A 12174-nucleotide genomic window follows, 5' to 3' on the forward strand; every position below is an offset into this window, starting at 1 on the left:
ACACCCTGGATGGGATGCCAGTCCATCACAGGGCACGAGGCAGGGGAGACCCTAGACGGGATGCCAGTCTATCACAGGGCACGTGGCAGGGGGACACCCTGGACGGGTTGCCAGTCCATCAGAGGGCACAAACTCACACATATTGCAATTTACAATCACCAAGTGCATGTCTTTGGACTACAGGAGGAAATCATAGAGCCCAGAGGCATCCCCTGCAATTAAAATGACAGCTACACCTGACAGGGTAGGGTAAGGGGCTTGACATCCATCACTCCAGAAATGAGAACGAGTCTTAGATTCTCCTCTGTTCAGTCCCCATATTGTGAACAAACCAAACCCTCATACTTTATGAGCATCAAACTCAGATGAGCAGGGAGTCTATAAAACAGACATATCTGTAGTGTTTGTTTTGTACAGGTCCAAGTAGTTTCCATCTTCTTCCATTCTACCCTTGAATATGAAAGTAGGAGGCAAATAAACACAGGCATCCAAAGAATAATGAGGTTCAAAATAGTTTTGTTTTATGCAACATCACTCGACTCCATAAAAATGCATAATGCAAGTCCTTTATCTAGGATAGTTTATGTGCGCCGCGCTTCCTGGGATAGACCCCAGGCTGAAAGGTGACCCTGAACTGTGATTTAAAATGTGTGGAAACATCCAGCAAAACCTTTTTCTATCTTTAAATACATCGAACGTGGGACTCCTGGATCAGAACACAATTTGCTATGAAATAATATCCAGGGTACCTGTAACTCGGCCCGGTCAGTGCTTGGGTCCCTGATGGTTTCTGCTGAACCAGCAACCTCCCGGCATATCGCTGCCCGACACAAGATACCAGATGGGATCCGGCTCCGTGTAAGTTAAGAAAAAAGTACGTTCAGCAGATTTTGTGCACTCACCCCATCCCCCCCCCCCCCCGCCCCTCCCCACCAACGCCTTTGCGCCGAATGACCAAAAGTCACTGATGACTTAAAAAAATTAGGCTGCCATCTGTCTCCCTGTCTAAAAATGACCCACACTCTATAATTCATCGTATTGTTTTTCCAGCCATTCTTTATTTTTGCATTTAAATATAAGGTAAAAGTGTCTCACGTCAATGATGTTAGTCTACTTCTGTTCTAGATTTTTGTTTTTTTTTAGTAGAGGACGAAGCATTAAAGAGTAGGGCTCAGTAGGTTGCATGGTAGGTTCGGTGGTTTATATATAACACACGATTCGAGAGTTTATAGTCATACAGTGTGCCCTGAGAACGATCAGTTACACTGCACAATGAAGTGTGCATATCCTTCTGGCCACCGCTAAACACAAATATGGCAGAAGCTTTTATCCAAAGGGATGTGTTTTGTCTTCAGAAAGCAGGATCTGACAGTCCCAGGAGAAACTGGAGTCAAAGTCCTTGCTCAAGGGCCCGACAGTGAAATTATTCTGCTAACCAGGGGATTTGAAGCGACAACCTTTGCAATCACGGGCACAGAGTCCTGACCCACTGAGCCACAAACCTCCCCTATGATTGATACCAACATGAAGTACAACAGTTTCCAGCTGACACAGGTCAGGACATCGAATTCCCCTCGTCTCCATTAGTCTGTTTCCTTTTTTCAGTTTAATTTTCTCTTTGGTTCAGCCTCTCTGTCTGATCTGACCTCTTGTCTCGAATCGTATCCATTCAGAGAATAGTTTGATTGCAAGGGCGGAAGGGGCTTCGGTGGAGGGGGTGGTTGCGTAGAGACGTAAATTGATTTTGGGTGAAGTTTAAGTACTGTTCCAGATTTTGAAGATGGGGGTAACTGGAAACTGTCATCACCTTTCCAGGAGCAGCTTACAGACGGAAAATGGCTCTTGACGATAATAATTGTTAGCGTCACTTGTGAGCTAAATCACATTGCCAGAACACACGTCTGTACGATGCCTGTGACCATTGACCGTGATATAGATCAGAACCAGAATTTAAACAATAACTGCTGGTGTTCCAGCACCAAACATTTTGGAAAGAATGGTGGAATTTTCCAGAAGGGCAGCTGTTTACAGTCTGCGAGCCAGTGATTCACGGATCAAGGCTAAGAGGGTTGGCCTGGCAAATGTTTTCCCAAAATCCATTTTTGCCTCTAGTTCTGTTGAATTATCTCAGTCTCTTGTTGATTTTCATTCTCTGCTGATGACAGAATCGGCACCTTTGTTTCCGGACCTCTGCTCCCTCTGTTTGTTCTGTCCTTTTAGGGTTAATTTTGTATGTGTCAGATTTTCTAACTTGTTATAATCACCATCGTAGCACATAAAATGAATCCTTGTTCATCTGCCAATTGCTGCATTTATTAGTGTTCTCTGCTACATAATTTATTACCATCATTGACAGTGTAAATATAGTCTTATGTCCAGCCCCCATCTTGCAATATGTTGTTTTTTTTTTTTGCTTATTTTTATAATTATTCCGTGCCCTTGGTATGAAATTAAGTTTATTTGCCTTAATTTGATGCAACTTGATTTGATTTCACTAGACTTCACTCAACTTGACTTGATTTCAATTCACTCAGCTTGACTTGATATCACTTGGCTTAACTTGATTTAATTTCATCTGGTGTCACTGCACTTGATCCGATTTCCCTTCCATTCAGTTTACTTGATTTTACTTGATTTCACTGCAGCTCACATTATTCGCTCTGACTTGATTTCATTTCACTTTATTCAACTTGACCTGATTTCTCTTCTATGGGTTCAGTTAATGATATGAATGGATGAAAACAAGATGCTAACTGCATTTTCATCTACGTTGCCACAGCACACTGACCATCCTGTACATCTGCTCTGGACAATCCTGATTTCATTCAAAAAATCATTATAAATTAATTTATTCTGTGCAGCCTTGACTTCAATCGAATGCCAGCTCTGTACATACAGAGTTAGTCCTTTATACTGTCAAGAGAGACAGTGTCACAAGGGCTAACGGTCTCTCTGAATACACTGTGCTGAAAGGTCAATAGTTGTGTCTGTATGGGTACAAATGTAGGTATAAGTTAAGTAAGGCTTATATCCAGGTAGAGGAAATGAAATTATGGGAATATTTTCTAAAAAAAGCAGGTGGAAACTGACTTTCAATAAGACATCAGGAGACCATTTTAGTGATTGGGAGAGCCAGCATGCATGTGTGTGCCCTGTGATGAACTGGCATCCCATCCAGGGTGTCTTGTTCCATGTGATTTCTGGAAAAGGCTCCATACTTGGAATGTCCATCACAGGCCATGAGGCAGGGGACACCCTGGATGGGATGCCTGTCCATCACTGGGCACAAGGCAGGATATACCCTGGATGGGATGCCTGTCCATCACTGGGCACAAGGCAGGATATACCCTGGATGGGATGCCAGTCCATCACCGGGCATGAAGCAAGGAGACACTCTGGACCTGATGCCAGTCTATCACAGGGCATAAGGCAGGGGGAAACACTGATTGGGAAACAGCGAAAAACATGCAAACTCCATACACATGGAGTCAGGGGCAGGATTCGGACCTGAATTCCTGGAAGCATGAAGCTACAGTGGTAGCCCTGCGTTAATGTTATTTTTCTAAGCATGAGTCATTTGGAGCTGCAGTTTCTCCCATGCTGTTGGTACAACTGCCAGCCATTGTTTATCCTCATAATTCTTCTATATAGAAGCTTCTGCCTCAGTTTGTCTCCTTTAATGTGAATGTGTGTGAGGTCTGAACTCATCTGAATAACCAGGTGTGCTTTGAGTTCAGTTTTATGTAATGTTCAGTCTCCAAACAGCCAGAGTTCTGTCCAGGTTCAAACCCACACTCTATTACTGTTACACATATTACGTTTCATATTACGTAACACACACATTTTGTGAAATTCTGTTAGCTAAAATGGCATTAATTAAAATCCAGTTCTACTTTAATTATTCTTTGAATATTTCGCCCCCTCCATGAATCGCCACCTTTTCATGGTGTAGCGATTTGTGTGTCTCCATGAACCTAGGAGCTATATCCAAAAAATAAAACTAAGCAATAATTGATACAGTGCAATAAAATGTGTTGTCCTAGCTTGTTTGTGTAAAAATTTTGGGCTCACGTGTTACATTTTGGTGTTGAATATGAAAACCTTCTGTGAATGAAGAAAGCTATGTAACGAATATTTCTTCGTCTGCGCATGCGCCAGAGCATTTTCCGTTACCAAATTCTGGCAACTTTTCTGTCCCCCGTTTTTGGCAGCGGTTGTGCATGAGCTGCTCGGACACTTTATAGGTCCAGATGTGTTAAAAAGGAAATACACGGTTGCCGGTAAGTGTAGTTTAATGGTGAAGCATCGGCGGGGCGCATGTCCCAGCATGCCCCGCGTGCAGATGTAATTAGCCCTTGTGTTGTTGTTCATGTTAATGGTTGCGTTTCCCTATTGTTGCGTGTGTGTTTGCCCGAGTCTTGTGATTATCCTGTCCGATCTTCGCCTGTATTTAGCTTTCGGAAATCTCCCACCGTGTGCGCATCTTACAGTTCGGCGTCTGACAACTCTGTGTTTCCTATGTGTAATAAGTTTGGTGCTCATTGGGTGTCTGTTCTAGTCTGTTTTAGGACCCTTAATAAAGAGTGTGTCTCCCTGTTATCGCGGTGCTTCGGTTCTCCCGACGCTACATTATTAATTTTGCATAAGATCACTAGAGAATAAATATAGTAACTTTAACATGAGCAGTTTCTTAAGTAAAGTGTAGGGTTAGACTTACGGAAAATCAAGTTTAAAAAAATCCAATATTCAAAATGGTTCTGGAACAGGTCTTTAAATTAAAGTTACGAAATTGTTAATGTGGGTTTTAATGAATGCTGTTTTTGCACCCTATGCCTGGCAGTGAAACCTTATCCGTCTGTATTGCTCAAAGTGTTGCAATATGCTCGTACGGTTAACATCATTTTTGGATTTTTATTATCAGAATTATCTCCGAATTAACAATAGTGGTCACTGCCTAGTCCGTAACAGCATTAAAACCGCGCCAAGGCCAAAAAGAAAAAAAAAAAAACAAAGCATGGAAGATTTAGTAAGATTTATCTGTAACTTAAATAGCAATGGTTAATTGCTGGCTTATCAGGGGGCTTGCATTTTGTTGTTTACACACACATACACACACGTGTTGTGGATTTTATTTGTCTCTATAATAGGTATTCATAGAAATACATCCAATTACACAACCTCACCTGAAAGACACTTTACTGACAGCCCTGATCAAGATTTTCAGAGCAAAAGGTGGCAAGCTTACACAGGGATTGAAGACTGTTCTGGAATATACAGGTACAGGTTGATCAATCAAGATTAATTTGATGGTACCCCAGACTGTGTTTAGTATTGGTTGATTTGAACATTGGTGTTGAAATTTAGCCTCATTTTCAGGCCATTGTGATTTTTGTAGCTTTAAGTTCTTAAAATGATGAACAAGCCTGCAGTCTTTCTTACTGTGGTCTGTATTGCAAAATGAATTTAAATAAGGAAAATGTCACCTTATTTTACTGCTAAGACTTGTATTGAACTTTTATACCACAGACGTTGCTGTACCCAGGAGAGAAACAGCTCTGCGAGGACAGCCTCTCTATTTAGGAGGATATGAGCCACTATCAAGAACATGTCTCAAAGTATTACTTTAAATAAAGAAATATGTGGTTTATTCAAAACTTAAATATAAAATCTTTCATGATACACAGACATATGGTACTTTACAGTGGGTTTGCCCATCTTGAGGTCCTACTTCCCTGTATCATTTCATGTATTCCCTCCCCAGTCCAGCTCATGAAGGGCTTGATAATGACCTGGATCAGGTGTGTTGTGCATGGAAGATGTGGATGTGGAGCCCATAGACTAGATATCGGAACAGGTGGTTTAGAACGTTGTTCAAGCTGTAACTATTGAAGTGTAACAAATTGTATCAGCATGCTAATGTTGTTATGAAACCGGGGTGTGTGACTCAGTAATGACTTTTCACACTCAATGTGCACATACTGTAATAACTGTTGGATTATTTTTGTTCGGTTTTCTGATTTGTCTGCATTCCATTGTTTTAGGACACGGATTCATTCGAAAATGGAACATGAACATGGGGGTAAAAAAATCATGAGACTCCATGTCTGTACCAGACCAGCACCAGTGAATGTAGCTGTGGTGTTAGAAGGATCGGTCACGATTGAAGAGCTTGCTGACCTTGTCAGTACATTTGCGATTCTTGTTGGACTTCTTTACAATCTAAACATCCAGTACCAGGAGGGACTGAAATAAACCTTTGGAACAGTCCAGAAGGTGCTCTTGCATCTGGGAGACTCATACTCATATAGAGTGTTGTCACTGAAGAGTGTAATCCTGAAATGTGAAAGACTGTAAACGTGAAATTGTTTGTGGATGAGGTTTCTCCCCCGGAAGGGGGTTTCTCTTTGATATATCCCAAGATATTTATTTTAGTATTGTTTCATCTGTTTGTTTGATTTTTTTATGCCTGGGAGACTCCAAGTTGAAAAGACATCAATGTGAAATGTCAGTGGACGAAGTCGTTCTCCCCCCAAGGGAAAAGGGTTTTTCTCTTTAATGTAAACCCCAGATAACTCACAGTTAAATAGGATATGCTGCACTGTTATAGTGTGAAGCTTTTTGTTTGCTTGCATGTGGGAGACTCAAACATGCTAATGTCACCGAAGTGCATTGTATGCTTGTAATTCCTGTTACTGTTTTGATAAGTCATGTAGCACATTATGGTGTGGAGTTTTTAGTTTTTTGATTGTGACCCAACAATTTTTTCATGTTTCCATGCACTTAATGATATTTTTTTAATGGGTGTTTTGTTCAGTTTAACAGTCATTCCACAATGTCAGGGTAGCAAACTTGATTTTTGTAACGCCAATATTGACACATTATTTGTGACATTCCAACACTGGCATTAAAATGTCTTTTCAGTTACAAAAAAAATGGTTTTGATAACTAAATGGGATTTTTGCCACACATATAAAAGTTACTTAACTGATTGCTTTGTCCCTTTTGTGTTTGCTTAATAATAATAATAATAAGCTTTTAATGCAGCCAATATATCCATCAATTGCTGAAATTAGTTATATATTTCCAGAATAGTTCTTTAGCTATGACAAATACACAAGATGTTGAAATAACTTATTTATATTACAATTAATTGCTGTTGGCAATATTAATTCATTTTATTTATGCCAATGTGAATTTATTTGTTAGTCCAAAATTATAGCATTTCTGTCTAATTAAGATAATGTGATTACAACTGAAGTGTTGGACTAACTTAAACGTGCTGTTGTAATCAGTTACTTAATTCTTAATTGGGAGGATGATTGTTTTCTTTTTTTTTTTTTTTTTTTACAGTTTTCATTGTCTGGGGCATTTGCCCCTGGTAGGGTTTCCTACGGCAAATTGGTCCTAGGAGAGAGACCAGACTAAGTGCGATTCGGAAAACCCCCATGAGAAATTAAACGTGGGCCCATGTTACCCTGCCTGGACTGGGGAGGTTGAGCATAGCCTGAAGAAGTAACATGGGTCTTCCCTCCTGTGGGCCCACTACCTGCAGATAGAACTGTGGGGGTCGGGTGCAATGGCGATCAGGTGCAGTTGAAGGCGGGGACCTCTGCATACTGATCACCGGCTACCAATTCTGGCTTTAGGTACATGGAATGTAACCTCTATGGTAGGAAAGGAGCTCAGGAGGCCTGAGCTGGTGTGGGAGGTAAAGAGATACCGACTAGATATAGTCGGGCTCATCTCTATACACAGCTCAGACTCTGGAATCAGTCTCCTGTAGAGGGACTCTGTTCCACTCCAGAGTTGCCCATGATGAGAGGTACCAGGCAGGGGTAGGGCAACTTATACCTCCCCGGTTTGGTGCCTGTGTGTTGGAGTTTACCCCGGTGGATGAGAGGGTCACCTCCCTTTGGGGGACGGAGTCTGACAGTTGTTTGTGTGCATGCGCTGAACACCAGTTCGAAGTATTCGGCCTACTTGGGGCCCTTGGAGGGGGTTGCTGGACGGCCCTCCTTCTGGGGACTCCATTATCATATCGTCGGATCTGTGTCCATATGTTTCGGACACTCGAGTAAAAAGAGCTAAACTGTCAACTGATCACCACTTGGTGGTGAGTTGGATCTGATGATGGTAGAAGATGCCGGATAGACCTGGCAAACCCAAATGCATAGTGAGGGGGTGCTGGGAGCATCTGGCAGAGGCCCCTGTCCAGGAGATCTTCAACTCGCACCTCTGACAGAACTTCTCTCTCCTAAGGGAGTCAGGGGATATGGAGCCTGAATAGGCCATGTTCCAGGACTCCATTGCTGAGGCGGTGGTGCGGAGCTGTGGCCACGGGGTAGTTAGTGCTATAGTCGTGGCGGCAATCCCCAAACCCAGTGGCGGACACCAAGGTGGCCTTCAGGGCTTAATTAGCTTAATTAGTGTGAGGCGGCTTGGATGAGGATCAGCACCTCCAAGTCTGAGGCCATGGTTCTCGACTGTAAAAAGGTGGATTGGCCTCTCCTGGTGGGGGATGAGGTACTGCCTCCAGCAGAAGAGTTTAAGTATCTCGAGGTCTTGTTCACAAAAGAGGGAAAAGGGGAGTGGGAGATCGACAGATGGATTGGTGCAGCATTGGCAATAATGTGGAGGTTCTACTATTCTGTTTTAGTTAAGAGAGAACTGAGCCAAAAGGCAAAGCTCTCAATTTACTGGTTGATCTACGTTCCTACCCTTATCTTTGGCCGTGAGCTCTGGGTAGTAACCAAAAGACAGATTGAGGATATGAGCGGGCAAAATGAGATTCCTCCACAGGGTGACTGGGCTCAGCCTTAGAGATAGGGTGAGGAGCTGGGATATTTGGGAGGGACTCAGAGTAGAGCCGCTGCTCCTCCGCATCGAAAGGACCCAGTTGAGGTGGTTCGGGCATCTATCTAGGACGCCTCTTGGATGCCTCCCTGAAGAGGTGTTTCAAGCATGTGCAACCAGGAGGAGACTCCAGGGCAGACCCAGGACACGCTGGAAAGATTATATCTCTCAGCTGGCCTGGGAACGCCTTGGTATTCCCTTGGTGGAGCTGGAGGAGGTCGCGGGTAAGAGAGAGGTCTGAGCATCCCTATTTAGACTGCCGCTCCCGCACCCCTTGGTTGAAGTTATATATGCTTTTTTGAAACAAGTTTAAACATCAAGCCCTGCATTTCAAAAACATCAGTGTCCTTTTCAATATCTCATATCCACCGATTAAAACAGAAAACCATAGAAATTCCACTGATGTTTTTTATTTTTTTGCACTCTAAGACCACTTAGGAACATTTTAGCTGGTAAAAGGTGCCACTTTCTGAGGTAAATGAGGTGGAGATAAAATGGGCAAGGCTCGATGATGCTGATTACAGTCAGTTCCCAGCAGAGAGCGGTTACACCGAAGAAGCGAGACAGCAGGAAGTCAGTGTATTTAATCGCCAAGGAAGAGTTTCCCTGCAGAGATGTCTGGCTTTTCTCAGAAGTCCTGCTACCCGTGCAGGATTCAGCGGTTTTTATACACAGAGAGTGAGTTGACGCCCTGCTCAAGGTCGTTTGGAGAGCTAATGGGTTTTATTGTGTATGTTAAGGGCTGTTGGCGAGAGCGTCTACCTGGCCAAAGTCACGTAGTGTGATGCGGAGTGCAGGAGAACTTGGCAGGCTGAAGGGACCATCGATGTGAGAAGGGGTACAGCGAGTGCGTCACAACTGCTGACCGGGTCCAGATGCATAGGAAAGTGGACATTCGAAATGGCTGTGAGCGCTGAATATTAAAATATAGGTTGTCACATAGAACGTCCCCTGTGTTTGCGTCACGTCCTGTTCTGCTAGTCATAAATGGGTTTTTCTGTTCCTTTTTTGTTGCCGCCTATCAGAGATTCAGTGTTACAGAGTACATTTTTTTAGCAGATGTTTTTATTCAAATGGTCTTTTTTGGGAAACCAGAGTTAGACAGTCCCTTGATCAATTGGGGGGGTGTTAAGAGTCCTAACTCACTGAGGCACACATTGTCCCCAGCTGGAAGTATTCCAAAAACACCAGATAATGCGAATTACTGTAAAAATAATTACTTCTTTTTGATACTTTTGAATTATTACCCTCGGGGGAAGTGCAGGTTGAGGGGATGTACGTGTGAAAGGAGGACATGTGGGGACTGCAGCTTCCGCTGCTTCCTGGTCATACTCATTACATAAGAATGAGTTTTCTTTCCTCACAGCCAAAGTAAACACAGTTCGACTCAGACACCCAATCCAGCTAACATCTGTGGCTCATCCATTACCCATCACCCTCTGGAGTTTCCGTACATACCCTTATCCATAGCCAAATAGCTGTCTCTAGTTTTCCATGAAATAAATAATGACTGTGTGTATCCCAAAGGGGGGTAGTGTGTGGCTCAGCAGTGGCCTCTACAGGGATAATTATATGATTCATTGAGGTGGGAGACATAAGATGGGCCACACAGAGGGGCCAACCTTATCATTAGCCAATGATATGTTTTGAATCGGTGAGTGACAGGGGAGGAGCACTTCGGGAACCAATTAGCTATCAGCTGGGGCCAGTGCCCCTGTTGCCCCACCCCTTTATAGGTCACCTTCCTGAACCTCTTTGCGCCTTAAAGAATGATCTGATCCCATGCTCAAGAGAGTAGCCATATCTCACTTGGGCCCTTGGGCAAGGCCCCTAACCCCTTGAAAAATGGTCCTGGCCTGTTGGATGAATGGCTGATTTCTCGCAGATCCCAAACCTTATTCTCACCTGTATACTGTATTTCTGAAAGGAGAGAAAGTATGAAATATATGAAGAACAAGAGCAATCCAAGAAGAACAAAGGTATTGGGACACACCTCTTAATCACTGAATTCAGGCGTTTCACTCAAACCCATCGCCACAGGTGTATAATCAAGGTGTATAAATTAAGCACCTAGCTATGCAGTCAAGTTTACAAACATTTGTGAAACAACGGGTCATTATGAAGAGCTGTCATTCGATGCCACCTTTGAAATAAGCAATTTCTTTGAATTTCCTTTCTGCTAAATATTCCATAGTTGACTGTAAGTGGTATTATTGTAAATTGGAAGCGTTTAAGAACAAGAGAAATTCAGCCACAAAGTGGCAAAACCCATAAAGTAGCAGAGTGGGGTCGCCGAGTGCTGCAAGTGCGAAGAAGCAGCGTCGTGTTGCATCAGAGAACAAATTCATCTCTGTAAACATTTATTAAAAAAACAAAAGCCAGAAAACTATGATCATTTTAGTAGAAACTTAACAATTTATTGACATATTGTCATGCCCGGCTCGTCCGCTCCTCCTGTGTGCCACGCCCCCTGATTACCCACGTGTTTTCTCCCGATTGTACCCAGCTGTGTCTAGTTAATTTGCTCAGTCCTGTGTATTTCAGTCCGTGTCTTGCCTGAGTCCATGGTCTGTCATTGATGTTACCTAGTGTTCGTAGCGTGAGATGTTTCCTAGTCCCCGTACATCTAATAAATCCCCGTTTGCCTTGATCTTGCCGGCTAGCCTGCCTTCTTGCTCGTCGCCCCGGTCTCGCGCCTTGCCCGCACCTCACAGTCGTGACACATATATTATCTTTTTGTCAAAATATTTTGTTCAGAATCTGCTATTTCAAATTTATGTATAAGTTTTGAAAATATTTGGACAAAAGGCTAACAGGAAGTCAGAAATTTATTTTTTTTCCCCAAAACCCATGTGGGATGTTGAATGTATGGTCGAGGAATGAATCTGCCTCCATCCATTGTGAACTGAAGAGAACATTCCAAAACTCACTAATTGCAAAAATGTTCTCGGAAACACATCCCAGAAATTTGCTCTTCAATATAATAAGCCCTATCAATTTGATTTTCAATATGATAAGCCTATAGAAGTATAACAGATTCATTTCTTACTGGAAATATGGCCACAGTAGCAGGAAATATGAGTAGCAGAGATGGATAGAGGGTGTGCCTCGATGTACTCAGAATCCTGATAATGAGTCAGACGCATTGTGGTGAAATCCAGCCTCCTCATTGAAACCCTCTCATCAGTAGAAGAGCTGGACCACATCTGAAGGTGAAGAGCATCTCTTAACCATGTATAAGAACCATGAAAGGGTACTCTGGCTGGAAAGTGACACTCCAACTCTTCTGTTGGCTACTAAATCTTTTGTGATTGAATGTGG

General features: G+C 42.9%; 1 long non-coding RNA gene across 2 annotated transcripts; it reads left to right on the forward strand.

Annotated features, from left to right (window-relative positions):
- Positions 1-4161: 4161 nt before the first annotated feature.
- On the forward strand, positions 4162-6988 carry LOC125724091 (uncharacterized). Of its 2 annotated transcripts, XR_007387137.1 has the most exons (5): positions 4162-4280; positions 5148-5277; positions 5527-5615; positions 5762-5854; positions 6042-6988. It is a non-coding gene; the product is annotated as an uncharacterized LOC125724091 (long non-coding RNA). The 2 variants fall into 2 exon arrangements; XR_007387136.1 differs by lacking the exon at positions 5762-5854.
- The last annotated feature ends 5186 nt before the right edge of the window (positions 6989-12174 follow it).

This window comes from Brienomyrus brachyistius, unplaced genomic scaffold (genome assembly GCF_023856365.1).
Source record: "Brienomyrus brachyistius isolate T26 unplaced genomic scaffold, BBRACH_0.4 scaffold54, whole genome shotgun sequence".
Lineage (NCBI taxonomy): Eukaryota > Metazoa > Chordata > Actinopteri > Osteoglossiformes > Mormyridae > Brienomyrus > Brienomyrus brachyistius.